Genomic DNA, 15795 nt, shown 5'->3' with positions numbered 1-15795 from the left:
CCCTTGGGATGTCCTTGGGCTCTCAGCGGCCTCCATTCGGTACCAGCTGAGATGGGCACAATGACAGCAGAAATCCCTAGGCCAGGGGTGACTGGTGAGTCACACACTTTCTGGGTGTCAACTGCTCCTCAGATAACCCTGCCCCCTTCCCCTTTTCCCCCATGGCAGCCAGAGGGTACCGCAGGGACAAACCACAGTTGTGTCTCCCTCCTTCCTAATCCTCCAGCAATTCCCATCTCCCTTAAATGGGAACTCAGTCTCCCCAGCATGGCCTAAAAAGGCCCTGCCTGAGCTCAGTCTACTCTTTCCTCCCAGCCACACTGGCCTCTTTCTGCTCCCCAAGCTCATTCCCACCTCGGGGCCTTTGCACCAGCTGTACCCTTGGCCTAGAATGCTGCTTCCCTGGATCATTCTGTGATTGCCTTTTCTTCCATTCAAGGTTGAACCCCGAAGCAGCCTCCCTATCCTCAATAGAGAAAGGCCCTGACTCTGGCCACACACCCCTGAGCTTTTAAAGCACCAAGGAAAATGGAAACACTTCTGTTTTAATTAATTAATGTTGGGGTATGTGTGTGAGCTTTCCTCGTACGTGTGCACATATGTGCGGTTTATTTGCATGCATGCATGCATGCATGCATGGAGGTCTGAGGTCAACATGGGGTGTCTTCTCAATTCCTCTCCATCATATTTTTCGAGATGGGGTCTCTCATGGAACTTCCCAGCTCAGGAGCTGCAGGGACATATCATTGCTCCCAGCTTTTTATGTCAGTTCTGGGGGTCCAAGTGGAGTCCTCAGCCTTGACCATCAAGCATTTCACTGACAGCCATTATGAAATTTCCCAAACCCCCTGTTTATTTCCTGACCACGCTCCCTGACACTAGGATATGATTCCAGTGAGGGCAGGGACCTATCATGGACACAAGTATCCAGAGCCTGTGCTATGCCCAGCATATAGGAATGCTAAATTATAAATATCTGTTGGCTGAGTAGTTTGGATTGTTGCCGTCCCTATTTTTGGCAGAGGCTAGGCAATATTGAGGAACATGCTCGGAGCAAGGCTACTGCAGGGATGGACACATTGATGACCCTTTCCATGCTGTGTTAGCAGACAGGGGCTGTGGGAACACCAGGCCAGGGCCAGGGGTGGTTCCTGCAGGCAAGCTCCAGGCTGGCTTACTGTAAGAACCTGTGTGTTTACTGTGCATAGCAGACATGTGTGGGCTCATACACATGTGCACACACACTCAGGACCATACAACCACACAGAGGGAAGGAGACAGTTCTTCTGGTGTCAAGGGGGAGTGAGAAGCCTTCAAACCTGAGGGCAACATTAAGGGCAGACGGGCCTACATTGCTAGACACCCACAGTAGAAATCCTTCCACCTATGGAGAATCTGTGGACGGGAAGAGAGACAACCCAGAACTTCAGACTGGGTTGATAATGGAGAAGACAGGCATCTTCACCAACCATAGTTACACAGTGGCATCAGAGGGCTTGATGGAGGGTGTATTTGCATTGGGCAGAACCAGGATGGGTGCCAAGAACTGCCCAGGGCAGGCAGAACCTAAGCCTCTGAGGTACTGAACCCAGAGCAGGAATGCAGAAAGCTCTGAGAAGGTTGGTGTAGAGGCGTTGAGACCATCGTTGTCCCAGGGGTCAGAGCTGGGAACTGCCACACTCCGTGTTTGCCTCCAGTGTTCTGGGGAGCCTCACCTCCCCACCTACATCACATTCAGATCATGCCCAGCTGAAGGTCTTGCTCAACACCTGATGGAGGTTGCGAGCCCACCCCAGATGAATTCTTATATATGCAAAACATTCAGATGTTGTTTGGGAGGCTCACAGGCCACTAAAGCCCACACACGGACCACCCACAGGTTCCCCTAGAAGCCACCTACTACCCATGCTGTAAGGGGCAGCATCGATTCCCATGGGGCCCTGGAAATGCTGGGTCTAAGCCAGCTTGGGCCCCAACCTATCTAGTCTCCAAGGACTTTCCAATTCAGACACCTGCCCACAGAGCTCCACTAGGATTCCCTAGCAATGAGAGAGGGAATGTTCTTGCTTATACACCTGTTATCTGCCCCTGGGACCCACCTGCCTCCCAGTGACCCCACCGCCCTTCTCCCCACAAGTCCTCCTGCACTAATGAGCTCTCTAGATCATACCATTGTTAGCACAAGGCTGGGTTCACACACACGCGGCACACACACGTGGCAAACATGACAATCAGTGTGAAAGGCTGGCTGGCATGTAGCAAATTCTGGGAACGGGCCCTGGCCAGCTATACCCTCCCCCTTCACTGGCCCAGATCCGAGCACTTCCAGAGCTCCACAGGACTCTACGATGCGCCTGACAGCATGGGCAGTTGGCACCTGTGAGGGGACTTCTTGCTGGTGGTGTCCCAAGACCACACATCTCATTCCCCACAAGGCCCAAAGGACTAGCTCCAGATTGGTTAAGTATATTAATACCCCACCCCACCCCCAGAGCAGGAGGAACCCAGGGCAATATGGGGAGCACGGCTACCCAAGAGTCTGGGAAGCATCCCCACTCCCCACCAGCTGTGTGACCTCAGGAAGGTCGTTCACTTTCCTAAGCCTCAGGACCATCCACAAAATGAGACTTTCACAGCACCTACTTCACAGGGTAATAAAGGAAATGGAGTGTGCACTGTATTCAGGAAAACATCGTGTTTACTTCCTTCCAGAACCTTCCCAGGTCTACAGGAGAACTAGCTGATGGCTCATGCCCTGAGAGAGGTGCTCAGAAGAGCAGCACAGAGCATACAGTCCATTTAGCCTTGGAGACCGTTGTCCTTGGCAACTGTCAGAGCAGGTTCCAAGACAGGGGCTTCAGAGGCCCAGTGTAAGGGAGGAGACAGAGACCAGCTCCTGTGGGATCAGTGGGTCAAACAGAGATGGAACCCCTACCCTTAAGCCCACATTTAAGTCACACAAACACTCCCCCCTGAGCTGGTCTCCTAACTACCTCTGTCTCAAGACACATGAGACACACACGGTGTTAAGTAAGAGCCAAAAATCTGAGTCCTGTGTGCCTGTTCCTTTCAGGTAGTGATGGCTTGTTAACAAGCCTGGCTGTTCTGCCTGCTAGGAGGCCAGCCTCCTGTGGGCTGTGGACATCCAGGAGGCCTCTTCATAACCCGAGGGATGAGTGCCCATTTGCATCCATCTGCATGTGTCCCCTGGGACTTTCAGGGCCACTCCACAAAGGTCATTCCTTGAAACCTCTTAGCTTTCTTCTCTCCCACTGCCCCAAGACAACTAGCACCCTCATTTGCTTACCATTTGCATATTTCAGCATGCTTCTTTGGAGAAGCCTCAATAGTAATGAAATCCACAGTGTCTGCCTTCAAATCCCAAATCACGTGGAACACGGAACTTGACCTCCAGCTGACCTCCCTATAGGGTAAGACTGTAACTATCTAGAATCACAAAGAACTGGGCTGTCCAGGTTCTGGCAGTCCTTGAACCCCTGACCACTGCTCCACCTCCCTCCAACTTCAGAAGGTTACCTGGGACTCACCCTGCTTCTAGATGGCACATCTGACCCATAGCCTGTGTGCTGTGTCAGACCCTGGAAGTTACAGGGGACTGAGTGGGTGCAGGTCCAGCTCTGTGCTGCAGGGTACATGGAGGAAGCCGGGCCATTTGGGGAACACAGTGTCTGGGCATCTCCCTTGGTCTCCTTCAATAGCCAAGAAGGTGAACCTTTCTACTCACTGCAGACTCACTCATGTTCCTCAGTGGCACCAAGGGAACCTCTCTCCTTCCAATCTCCTTCCCTGTGGCTTTCCCACCTTCCCAAGACCCTCACTACCTAATGCCTCTTAAGCCTCCCTGCCAGTCCTCCACCCTCCTTCCACTTCCCTGGCCTGTCCTGGCTCTGTTTAGCTTGGATCAGACAAAGGTTTGTGACCTCCAGATCGCAAACAGCACAATGCCGCAGAAAGAAGTTATCCGTGGCTAAGCGAGGACTTATACCTCTTCTCGCCTCCCTGACCCACAGAGAGGACACCTTGACTTGGTAAATCCTTGTGCCTCAATGGGAGAAAAGCAAGGAAGTCAAGACTCTGAGCAGCCAGAAGGATGGAAACGCCATCCCTGATGGGGAGGGATTGGTGGGTCAGGTCTGGGAGGAAGATGGGTGCTTCATGTTGGAGAAGGGGCATCTGGAAGACATGGAAACTGAAGTGTGGAGCAAGCACCTGAAGCTTGCAGGGGAAGGTGAGGCTGGGTCTGTGAGAACACCATGGACGTGGGGCCAGCAAGGCACAGGCGGCACTACAGCTGCAGTACTAGGGGATATCAGTGTAAAGTCCTGGCCAGGCAGCTGTGCAGGGGCTGAGTCCAGGAGGGCTCACGTTGGAAGGGGGAAGAAGGAAGCCAGCATCCAAAGTAGAGGAGCGACATACAAAATAGGAAGCGAACAGGAGAATGCATGACCTAGAAGGCAAGCAAGAATCCCAAGGAAGGAGATAGAATGTGGGGTGTTGCAGGCAAGGATGAGACGCTGTCTCTGCTGTACCAATGTGGAGGTCACTGGTGACCTTGAGAGAGGCAATCAAGGAGCACGGAGGAGAGCTCACAACCAACTAAAATCAGAGACATTGTGAGGAGAGGGTGTGGAGCCTGGAGAGCCTTTGCTAGAAAGAGAAGTGACCTGGAGGCGCTGGCTGGAGACAGCACAAGAACAGCCTTTCCAGGAGAGGCAACAGCAAGGCAGTCCCTGATGAAGTGACCTGACAAACGGAGGAACTACGGTGCAGGGGGCTCAGGGGGACCTGCTGAACAGTATCTTCAAGCAGGAGACAAGTCATAAGATCTGACACACAGGCCAAGAGTCCTTAGGCAGCACAGGAAGACCTGGCCCTGGCCCACCCTGGCAGGAGGAGGGCAGGGCAGAGGTGCAGGACAGGAGGATGGGTAAGCTTGATCCATGCACCTGAGGAAGCTGAGACCTCTGTTTTCCCAAGGGATTTCAGCTGAAGAGGATGTGGGCAAGCAGGGCCCAAATGGGTTTAATAGGTGTGTGTGTGTGTGTGTGTGTGTGGTGTGTGTGTGTGTGTGTGTGTGTGTGTGTGTGTGTGTGTGTCAACTTGACATAAGCTAGAATCATCAGAGAGGAAGGAGCCTCAATTGAGAAAATGTCCCCTTAAAATCCAGCTGTAAGGCATTTTCTTAATTAATGATTAATGGGGAAGGGCCCAGCACATTGTAGGTGGTACCATCCCTGGGTTTATGGTCCTGGGTTCTATTAAGAAAGCAGGCTGAGCAAGCCATAAGGAACAAGCCAGTAAGCAGCACTCCTCCGTGGTATCTGTATATCAGCCTCCAGGTTCCAGCCCTGCTTGCATTTCTGCCCTGATTTCCTTCAATGATAAACAGCAATATAGAAGTGTAAGCCAAATAAACCCTTTCCTCTCCAACTTGCTTTTTGCTCATGGTGTTTCATCACAGCAATAGAAACCCAAACTAAGACCCTGGGCAAAGGCCAAAGAAGAAGTGTCAAGCAGAAGAGGAGACAGTGGTTCTGGGCCACGGCATGAGTGTGAGACAGGCCCATTCAGACGCAGGCCCATCTGAATGTGTGGGTTGGAGTTACCGTGAGCTGTACCACCAGACTGTGGTTTCCCTTGGACCAGAGGAAAGCAAGCGCTTGGTTTCACCAGGAAGCACTTTAATGGAGTCTAACAAAGTGGAATAGGGGAAGAATTGGATTCTGGGAACAAGAGGGGCCTCCTGACTCTTGCAGGGGCAACTGCCTACAAGCTGGCCCCTCACCTGTTCAGTACTCCAACTGGTGCCTGGAAGCTCACCACCCAACCCTGCTCCAGGTTGCCCTCACCACAAAAGAAGCTTCAGAAAGGGGTAGCACGTGAGAAGCAGTGTCCTCTCATCCACAGTTGACAATCCAAAGGTCCCTCAGACCTCAGTCAGTCTCTGCTGGGTGCCCTCTCTCCACCAACACCCTTCCCAAGCCACAGGCAACAGCTCCCTGTTCATCCTCTGCTTCTAGCTGGACACTGAGGCTGTCCATCCATCCGGGCTCTTAGTACATCCCTTTCCCCAGACCCCTGCAGCTTCAGGCCAACACACAACCCATGAGAAGCACGGCGCCAGGCACGCTACAGTGTCCAGGTGTCTTGTGCTGAAGCACATCACAGCCTCCTAAATGAGCATCCATCCATCCAACACAATACCCAGCAGATCCTGTTCCTCCTCAGACAATCTTCTCGTGAACAGCCACATGACTCACCTCTGTAAGATCTCTCAGGGAATCCCCATACCCTTGGGAAAGAGGTGTGTTCTGGGTCTCTCTCTCTCTCTCTCTCTCTCTCCTTCTTGCTCCATTTTCTTGCCACACTCCTCATACCCCTCATTCCTTTCTCAGGCCTCCCTTCTCCCCACAACAGCAGCGTCTGCCTCCACCCAGAGGCAGTAAACGCTGAGAGCAGTGGTCTCTGCTGGTTGTCCTCTCTCCAGCTTCTAGTCTGATACAGGTTTGATCTTTTTTGATAGTCTTTGATGCTGCAGGGATGCTCACTTCGATGAAGTTCTAGATGTAGCAAGAGCAATTAAAGAATTGAAGCAAATGGACCCTCAGCCAAGTGGCCTCACAATAACACATCTATTTACAGTGTGCCCTCCATGTGACACTGCACAGGACGCCACCTACAGGATCTGTCCAAAAATGTTAGCATGAGTCTGATCAGGAGCAAGAGAGAAGACAAATCCAGAACATAAGAGATTCTGCACAACTCCAAAATTGATAAAGCCATAAAACAGTAAAAGAAGAAAAAAACTTTTTAAAAGTCAGGTTATTTAGCTGAGCCTGGTGGAGCATGCTTGCAATCCCAATACTTAGAATGTGGCATCAAAGAGCAGGCACTCAGGAGGCAGAGGCTGGTAGATCTCTGTACGTTCAAGCGATCTGGTCTGGTCTGTGGCCTGGTCTACTAACTGAGTTCCTGGATAGCCACAGCCACAGTTGTTCCACAGAGAAACCCTGTCTAGAAGAGAGAGAGAGAGAGAGAGAGAGAGAGAGAGAGAGAGAGAGAGAGAGGAGAAGATCAGGAGTCCAAGGTCATCCTCGGTGCTACACAACAAGTTTGAGGTCAACCGGGGCTGCATAAGACCCTGTCTTAAAATGGAAGGGAAAGAAAATGAGATTAATCCAGAACTAAAATATAACTAATGTACTACATGATAACGAAATATAGTGTATGTTCCTTGATTAAAAAAAAAAAAAAGATTTGTAGTCAGGTGTGGCAGATGCAGACCAATCTCTGTGAGTTTAAAGCCACCCTGCTCTACATAGCAAGATCCAGAACAGCCAGGGCTATAGAAAGAGACCCCATCTCAAAACCAAACCAAACCAAACCAAATATCCATAACAAATACTTGCAAAAGTTGTTACTAGAACCACTAGAAAAACATGGATGCAGGCTAAATATAAGACCAAACTGAATCATCGCTAAATTCCTCAGGTGTGACAATAGTTGCAGAGGAAAAAGATATCCTTGACTCGGGGAATATGTGCTGATATAGTTTGAGGTGATGTGTTACAAAGCCTGCAGCTTTCAAAAGAGGGAGCGAAGGGGAGGAGCAAGCGTGGCTAGATGTTAGCCCTGGCAAATCTGGGTCTCTGGGTGAACAGGGTGTGGGTGGACCAGATGGAATGAGGCAGAAGGAAAGTGATGCAGGAAAAGCCCCAAAGAGCATCTCTGTGATCTGGTTCCTGAGCAGGAGGCAAGGAAGAGGATGCTTGTAGCAGCCCGCACTCTTAAAATGAGCTAGACCATGGCCTTGCCGTGGCCTGGATTCCAGTCACCCAAACATGCAGGCACAGCTCACGAGGACTTGCCACCCACAGTGGACATGACTCCACTGTGAGCCAAGCTCAGTGAAGAACAGGGCTCTCAGGACATAGCCAGACCCCAAAGAGACCAGCAGGCCATATCGCAGCCAGGGCAGAACCTCCCCATCTTGGCAAAGCTGTGGCAAGGAGCCAGGTGTAGCCCTAGAACCCTCTCCACCCCCAAACATCCCTTGAGGGTGACAGTCTGAGTATATCCTCCCGTATAAGGAGCCAGGCTAAATATGGAACCCCAGACACAAGATGCTTCTCAAAACAGATTTTCCTGGAAAAGACCATCTGGCAGAGGAGGTCTAGAGCATCGTCTGCTAAGAGAGGCGGCTTCGGTCTCTGCAGGCTGTCCGGAAGGAAAGTGCCTTTACCTTACCTCCCCAGGAGACCCCAGTGTAACACTTGAGTATCCTCCAAGGTCACTCCTGTGCAGAGAGGCAAGTGTTCAGGCCCACCTCTGTCCTAAGCTGGAGTTGCAGAAGAGAACAGGAGGTGTCTGGGTGCATACAGCTGGGGACACAGGTCTGAGCCATATAATGTTTCACCTGGATGTATGTCCTACCTACCTCCACAAGGGACTTAGAGCAGACAATTGTTCCCTGGACCATGGGCCTCTCCATTGGAATGGGGGCAATAGTGATGTCTTCCTCCCAAAGCTCGGAGGTGTTGGGGTACCCACACAGCGGCTGTGCTCCATCAATGGAAGCAAGCCATTGTGGCATCCCCAGGTCCCGTCTCTCAATCTTGGGGAGAGTAGAAAATCATTCCAGCTGGCTTTTCTCTCTCCCTTGAGAAATGACCCTAGATCTGCTTAGGATATGCATCCTCACCCAGGTAATGAACAGACAGGGCAAGTCCTCACACAGGAAGGAGACCTCTTAGGCTGGCACAGGGCACTTCAGAAGTCCAGGGATAAAATCACCTGGGCACTAAGACCTCAGTCCTGCAGGAGACACCAGTGGAAGAGGCCTTCCAGGAACTCTGTCATCCCTCAGCCTTCTCACCCCAGTGCGTGGGAACCTCCTGAGTGTTCTGGCCATGCCTGTAGGCCTCCTGTTTCCACCAGGACCAAACATTGTAGGAGCCCCACTAAAACCCACTGCCTGGCACCATGCAGCAGGAGAAAGGGCTTGGAGGGAACAATTCTTTCCTCCAGATTCCTGAACGGACAAGAAGAATGGCTGGCCCATTGTCTTGATTCACAGATCCCGGGCCACAGAACTTCTAGCTTCCTTGGGAGGGCAGCATCTGGCTGGGAGTGGGGGAGGGCTTGGAGGTTATCCCATTTTCCTTGCCTACTATCCTTCAAGATGAGTGTTATTCATAAAGTAGGTTTCTTCTGACTCTAGAGGAGACCTAGGAAAATCCGAATATTACCCCAGGCCCACTCTCCTACACCAGCCAACCCAGAGCAGCCTGCCTAGTCTCAGTCACCTCAGCCAGACTTGTCCTGAGCTGCCAGGACTCTTGTGCCCTCTTGCACCACAAGAATTGTATCTGCCCCCAGATCTCTGTCTGGGCCCAGCAAGATGAACCTAAGACAAAGGGGTGGGCATCGGGCAGTGGGCCCAAGGTCTTGTGTAGAAACAATGCCCTGGATCTTATTTCAGAGAGTCCCAGGTCCTCCAGGGACAAGAGTCTAAGAGAGAGCCAGCTGGATAGGGTGGTCCCCACATCTGGATTCCCTGCCCCACCCAGCCCAGCACCCGGTTCCAAGGACCCCCTCCAATCAAGGCTGCTTCTGTGAGGCCTGGCCTTGCCTACTGCCTGCCACGCCCCCATTAGAACCCCTGCTCTTGCAGAGACAAGAGAGAGGCCTGGGCCCCAGGCCTGCCTGTCAAAGTTGGGAAACTGGAAAGAGAAATAAATCCTCAAAGATGTTCCGTTGTGGAGGTAGCTCTGGCAGGCCCCAGCACACAACACCCCAACCACAGACCACCAAACTGACACTAGTACCCCATACACACTGACACTGATTATACAAAAGGGGGAGGGGACTGGGAGGCAGAGCCCAGGAGACAATTGGGCCGGCAGCCCCGTCCTCCCTTCAAGCCGGTCTGGGGCTCTTGGCGGCGCCCCCACTCCCTGGCCCAGTCCTGACCATCTTGGGCTTCCTCTCTCTGCCCCATCTCCATGACAACCGCATCCTTTGGATGCTCCAGCCACCACGGAATTGATCTCGAAATGTAGCTTTGTTAGCAGACCCTAGCGGGCAAAAAGGGCGGAGGGCGGCTCCCGCCACCCAGCCTGTGTTCCTCTCCCAACCCTGAACACCCTCCCAGTGTCTAGCTGGCCTCCTGAGAAGAGGGGCGGGGTCCGTGAGCATGCAGGCCTTGGGGGACACAGTTGGCCGGCGGCCCTACTCACCGCTCGTGTCCCAGCCGCTGGGTCCCCTCTCACGGTGGGGCCATGCGGAGGCCACCCCTGGACCCGCGGTCCCGTGCCGCCGCCTGTTGGAGCTCCCCGCGTTCGCTTCTGTCCCCTCAGGTGTTGGAGCCTCGGCTGTGGGGAGGCTGGGCAGAGAAGGAGGGGACGGACTGCAGGAGGAGGGAACAGAGCAGAGAAGGAGGGAGGGAGGAGCGGGAAGGACGAGAAGGGCGGGAGGGGGGCGGGGGAGAGACTGCCGGCGCGCCCGCAGCCTGGAGGGGACCGTGGCCACCAGGAGGGCCCACCCGCGGCGCCTGGGCACAAGCGCCCGACCTTGTGCGGGGCGCCCACCCACCAGAACACGGCCACCGGCTTCAGCATAAGCTGGACCCTTTAAGAAAGTGGGGGAGGGGAGTTCCACGAGGTTCCGCCCCCCTCCTAGCCCGGCCCTGCCTCTGTCCTCGAACCCCTGGCAGATCCAACCACTGTCCCTCCGGAGAGCCCAACGTCCCAACTCTTCCAGTCCCCGACGAACCAGGCCATTCTCCAGGTGAAGGAGGGACGGGGCTTGCCCCCACCCCAGAATCCCCATTCCCATCCTGGGAGATCTCACCCTGGAGTTTTGAGGGCAAAGTACAGAGTCACAGAGGAAGTCAGGCACCCAGAGATACAGACAGACTTGGAGTGACAAGGGGAGTTGAGGACAGAGCTGGAAGGGGTAAAAGAGAGGAGACAAAAGAGAGGCCCTGCTGCAGATGGTGAGGATCCGGGCCACCCTAGGCACTTAACAGTGAGGACAGTCTGGGATACAGAAACCATCTCTCCAAGCACCTGCCTTTGCCCCCTCCTCCAGCTGACCATGACCTTGCAGGCCGCCCCGCTCCCCTCTCCACGCCCCCCCCTCACGTTTCCCCTCGGCCCCCCTCCCCTCCTACTTCAGCTTCCTGGAAGAAGTTTGACGAACTCTACCTGGACTCCACACTAAAGGACTTCTTGGCTGTAAATCTATAGAGATCCTACTTCTCAGAGAGACACTACAGGGTTCCAGTCTCTGGAGTCTGAGGACACCAGGATGAGAGAAGGAGGGAAGGGCTAGAAGGCCCAGTCTGCGGAAAGCAGAAGATCAGGTGCTACCACAGAACCTCTGTGCACCTCCCTCCCTCTACCTCAGCTTCTAGGTTCCAAACCAAAACCCTGCAAGTGTTCTACCCTGTGCCTGCTGTGGTTGGGAGCTCTATCAACTCTCAAATCTATGTTTTTAAATGCCACTTCTACCATGAAGTCACCCCTGGTATCTATGTATGTATGTATATATGTAAGTATGTATGTATGTATGTATGTATGTATGTATGTATCTCTTTGTCTGTCTGCCTCTCCCTCCTTTCTCTCTCTCCCTCCCCCTCTCTTTCTCTCCTTCTCACTTTCTCCCTTTCACTCCCCACTCCTACACACACACACACACACACACACACACACACACAGATTCTTACAGGGACAAAGAGAGAATTTGCAAACCCTTGAGAGGTGCCTGACTCACTCCAGTGTCCTCCTAAGATCTGAATGGTTCCCCCCCCCCATCATGCTGGACCTGAGGTTTCATCAGCCACCATGACACTTCTACTACAGACTGTCACAATCACCTCTAATGCTTCGTGTGTGTCTTATTTGACTCAAAATGACCCCAAATGCCCCAAGAGCAGACCTCATTTGCAGCAGGTTTCAGAAGCTAGGTGGGCAGTTGAGACAGTCTTTCACCAACCACCAGCCCACAGACACTGCCCTCTGCATGCAGGAACCTCAGACCTTCCTGAGGAGCAGTGAGAAAGACACCATGACTGTCCTGTAGGTGAAGAGGGTGCCCATGGCTGGGGCTCAGGAGGAAGCGGAGGTTCCAGCCATTCCTTACGGTTCACGATGCCGGGTCTCAGCTGGACCACCTTTCTAGGCTCTGGCTTTATCTGCCCCATGCAGATGCTAGCAGACCTTGACTTGTGAGGCTGGGTGGGGACAGAAGGAGCTGAAGAACTGTGTGCTTGTGTGCCCTCAATGGGCCATGGCTAATCCACTGGTAAGGATGGCTTCCTGGGACTGGAGGTGTAGCTCAGTGGATAGAGTGCTTGCCTAGCATCCCAGCATGCATGGGGCCTTCATAGAAGTGACTCTTTACTTTCGTCTCCCATGGTCTGAGACCTGTGAGATGAGATTTGCCTTGCTCACAAGTATCCACAGCTCCTATACACAGAGCAAGCAGGGAAGAATGGCCCAGAGGGAGGGACACATGCTGTCTAATACAGGCATAGCTAGCTAGCATCTACCCTGAGTCTGCTACTTTTGTCCTTTGAGGGGTGACAGAACAGTGCCCTACACAACAGCCCAATGCACCAAGCTTCCCCATCCTCCAGCACAAAATGAGAGGCAGAATTTTGGACCCCTCTTCCTCTCCACCCACCTTACCTGAGGATAAGGTGCCTCAGGAGTCAGGGGAGGCCTTGACACTCTTCCCTCTTCCAGAGGAAGAATGAGGCCTGGGTGGGGAAGGCTGTGCTCCTGAGGATTCTCCAGGCAATCCCAGAGTGTTCTGTGAGTGCTGCTGGGAGCACCCTTCCTGTGGCTCAGCCTTCTCCAGCCCCATGCGTGCCGATAAGGACTCCAGTTGGCCTGCCCAGACTCCTCTTTGGACAGTCCCCAGCCTCATGAACTCACCTTGCTTCCAGGGCTTGCTCCCTGCCTGGCCAGTCTCCTTTCATCCCACCCCCCACCCCCAGTTCCTGCCAGCTCTGCAGCCACTGCCCCCACCCCTCTCCAGATGACATGGAGCACCACGAAAGCTGTCCCTGACAGAAGTCTCCAACTCCTCTCTCTTGAAAAGCACTCTGAGTCACTGTCTCTTTGCGGTGATCAAATTCCTGACAAGGGCAGTTTGGGGAAGGAAGGGTTGGGATTTGGGCTCACAGCCTTGGGAAAGAGCTGGCAGGAGCTTGAGTCTGCTGGTTGCCCTGCAACAGTCAGTACTGTCACTATAGTACTACAGAGGCCATGTAGTAGGCCTGGCTACATGGCTCCACCCACCCGAATCACACAACGGTGCTGGCAGCTGACTGTAGCCTGAGCGTAGTGGCAATGCTAAGCCCATATCCAATGTATACACGTCTTTACTGTCTGTAGTGTTTGGCACAGTCCTCAGTCCTTGGGCTCCGTGCTTTCCTTCCGGGACTTCCTTAGCCATGCCTCCTGGTCCCTCAGTTTTCCCTGACTCAGAGCTTGGCCTTTCCCATTCTCTGGTCTCTGGGGTACTGTCAAAGAATAATGCAGTGAGTGATATCACATGACCCAAAGGTCAGACCTAGATACCAGTACTGGCTGAGGTTCCTGCCTTAGGTCAGCCCAGTGGAGTCCCCAGCCCTCCTCCTCCTGCTCTTATCCACCCAGGCAAACTCAGGAAGCCAACCCTGTCTTCTTTTCCACTACAACCAATCCCCAGATAAAGCCTGAGATGTCTACCTGTGTCCCGAGTTGGCCGCTTCTGGTCAGTCCCACTGCCACCACACTAGCCCAGCCACCCCCTCTCTTCCCTGATGGTGGCCTCATAAATGGTCGTGTCCCACACCCCCAGTATTCAAGCACAGCAGCAACAGGGGAGCTATGAAATGGACAGGCCCCACACTCTCTTGCTCAAGTCCATTCATTGTCTCTCTGACTTGGTCCCACCAGCACACCATCTCCAAATGGCCACCAGAGTCCTCCACCGTCTCTCTCCCAGCCCCTCTCTGACCCTCTTCTTCCCCAGCAACATGAGGATCATCATGCATCCTCTCTTGGGCCAGGCACATCTGACCTCAGAGCCCTTGTCTGGGATGTGTCTCCTTCCTAAAATGCTCCTCCCCCAGACACCTGCACAGCCCCTCAGCTCTCCTTCCAGCTGACCACTCCCATCTGTCACCTCCACCTCCCACCCCCTGTCTTCTTTCCCTCCACAATACATGAGCCCATACTCCAGTCACTTACTCACTCTGGTCGCCTGTCTCTCCCCAGCACCACCTCCTAGACCATAGGCTCCCAGAGAGTTTGAATTGTGTTTTCTCACTTCTATATCCCGAGAGCTGGGCTGGCGCCTGATACCACAGGCACTCAGATGATGAACCCATCAGCAGGTAAAGAATGAAGCTGTGAATATTTAAAGGAGCCTTCAAACAAAAACAAAACACAGGTATGAGATGAGCCCTGATCTTTGGGTGGGAGCTACTTCATCAGCTGTAGGGAAGGCCTCTCAGGAGATTTCCCCAGACCTGGGAGGCACGCGTCCAGGCTCCAGTGGCTTCCCAATCACAGCTTGTGCCTCCATATTGTTTAGACAGCTGCTCCTTGGTTAGGTCCCATCTCTCTTTTCTGAGTCCCCAGGCCCGCCATGAGCCAAGAAAGCAAACAATAGGAACTAAACAGTGCTGAATCAATGAACGAATACAAAGCCAAGGACTGGTCCCTGCATAGGCCAGGGACTCCCCAGGACCAGAGGGAAGTCTTGTGTCAGGGCCTAGCTAGGGAGATACAGAGACTGGGGAGAGTCCTTAGAACCTCATTGTGTTGTCTGGAAATAGGACCTAAAACCTGTGTGGGGGAGAGGAAAGCCCCTTCCCACGGGACAGCCCCTGTCTGGGAGGACCAGCAAGTGAGAGGTGGGAAAGCAAAATGGAGCATCGGGGAAGGGAGGCTGCAAAGGATCCAGGTTTGCCCCTCCCCTCCCTTGGCAAATGTGCTGCCAGCCAGGAGCCAGGACAGTGGACAAAGGCCTACAGGGGAGGGCCAGGGACTTGTAGTGCCTAGAGCCAGCAGGCCGCGGGCCCAGGGCACAGCGGTGCATGGCCCAGAATTCCATCTGAGGGCCTTTGTGGGCCTCTGGGAGCCTGTCCAGGGGAATGCAGGGACTGGAGATGGTGGGTTGGGCTGGGAACCCCCTGCTTCTTGGGGACCATCCAGGCCTGAGTAATAAGGGGTTCAAGGAGCACCCCATCTGGCCTACCCGGCCCCAGAGCTGCTGGGACTCCAGCGACCAGCAGGTGCCATTCACTCTTGACTTCATGGAAAGAGCCCTCGGCTGAGCCAGGCAGCTTCCGGCTTGAGGCTGAACCTCCTCTTCCCCCTACCCCCACCCCACCACCCAGTGCTCCCAAGAAGAGATTAGGACAAGCTTTTCTCAAAAGCAGAGGGACACCTGACAAGTTGGATCTTGCCCAGGCTGGCTTGGTCCAGACTGCAGGTTCCCAGGAGAGGCAAGTGGGAGCTGGAGGGAGTGGGCCAGGAGCGGATGGCTTCCAGACGCCCTCTGCTGGTAGCACCTTGAATTACAGTGTATCACGTCACCGGGCCAGCATTTACTGAGGCTCCACGCGAAAGGGCAGGCGGGCATTCTTTCACTAGGAGAACAGATACAGTCATAAGAGACATCACTAGGCCTCAGCCACGCCAGACCTCCAACCACAGCTGTCTATCGCCAGCGTGGAGTCCAGATCCGCACTCCTTCAGGAAGTCCTTTATTAAG

At 53.7% G+C, this 15795-nt stretch overlaps 1 protein-coding gene across 2 annotated transcripts in view; it reads right to left on the bottom strand.

Moving 5' to 3' along the window:
• The window catches only part of Psd2 (pleckstrin and Sec7 domain containing 2), a 49133-nt gene extending 38738 nt beyond the window's left edge, over positions 1-10395 (bottom strand). For both annotated transcript variants that reach the window (XM_085833468.1, XM_021150357.2), the window contains exon 1: positions 10260-10395. The gene's annotated coding sequence lies outside the window, so the exon portion shown is untranslated. The remainder of the gene's footprint in view (positions 1-10259) is intronic.
• Between the last annotated feature and the right edge of the window lie 5400 nt (positions 10396-15795).

This window comes from Mus caroli, unplaced genomic scaffold, assembly GCF_978045245.1.
Source record: "Mus caroli unplaced genomic scaffold, Mus_caroli_1 scaffold_19, whole genome shotgun sequence".
Taxonomy (NCBI): domain Eukaryota; kingdom Metazoa; phylum Chordata; class Mammalia; order Rodentia; family Muridae; genus Mus; species Mus caroli.
The sequence above is the reverse complement of the archived record's forward strand: the minus strand, read 5'-3'. Positions and strand labels throughout refer to the sequence as shown.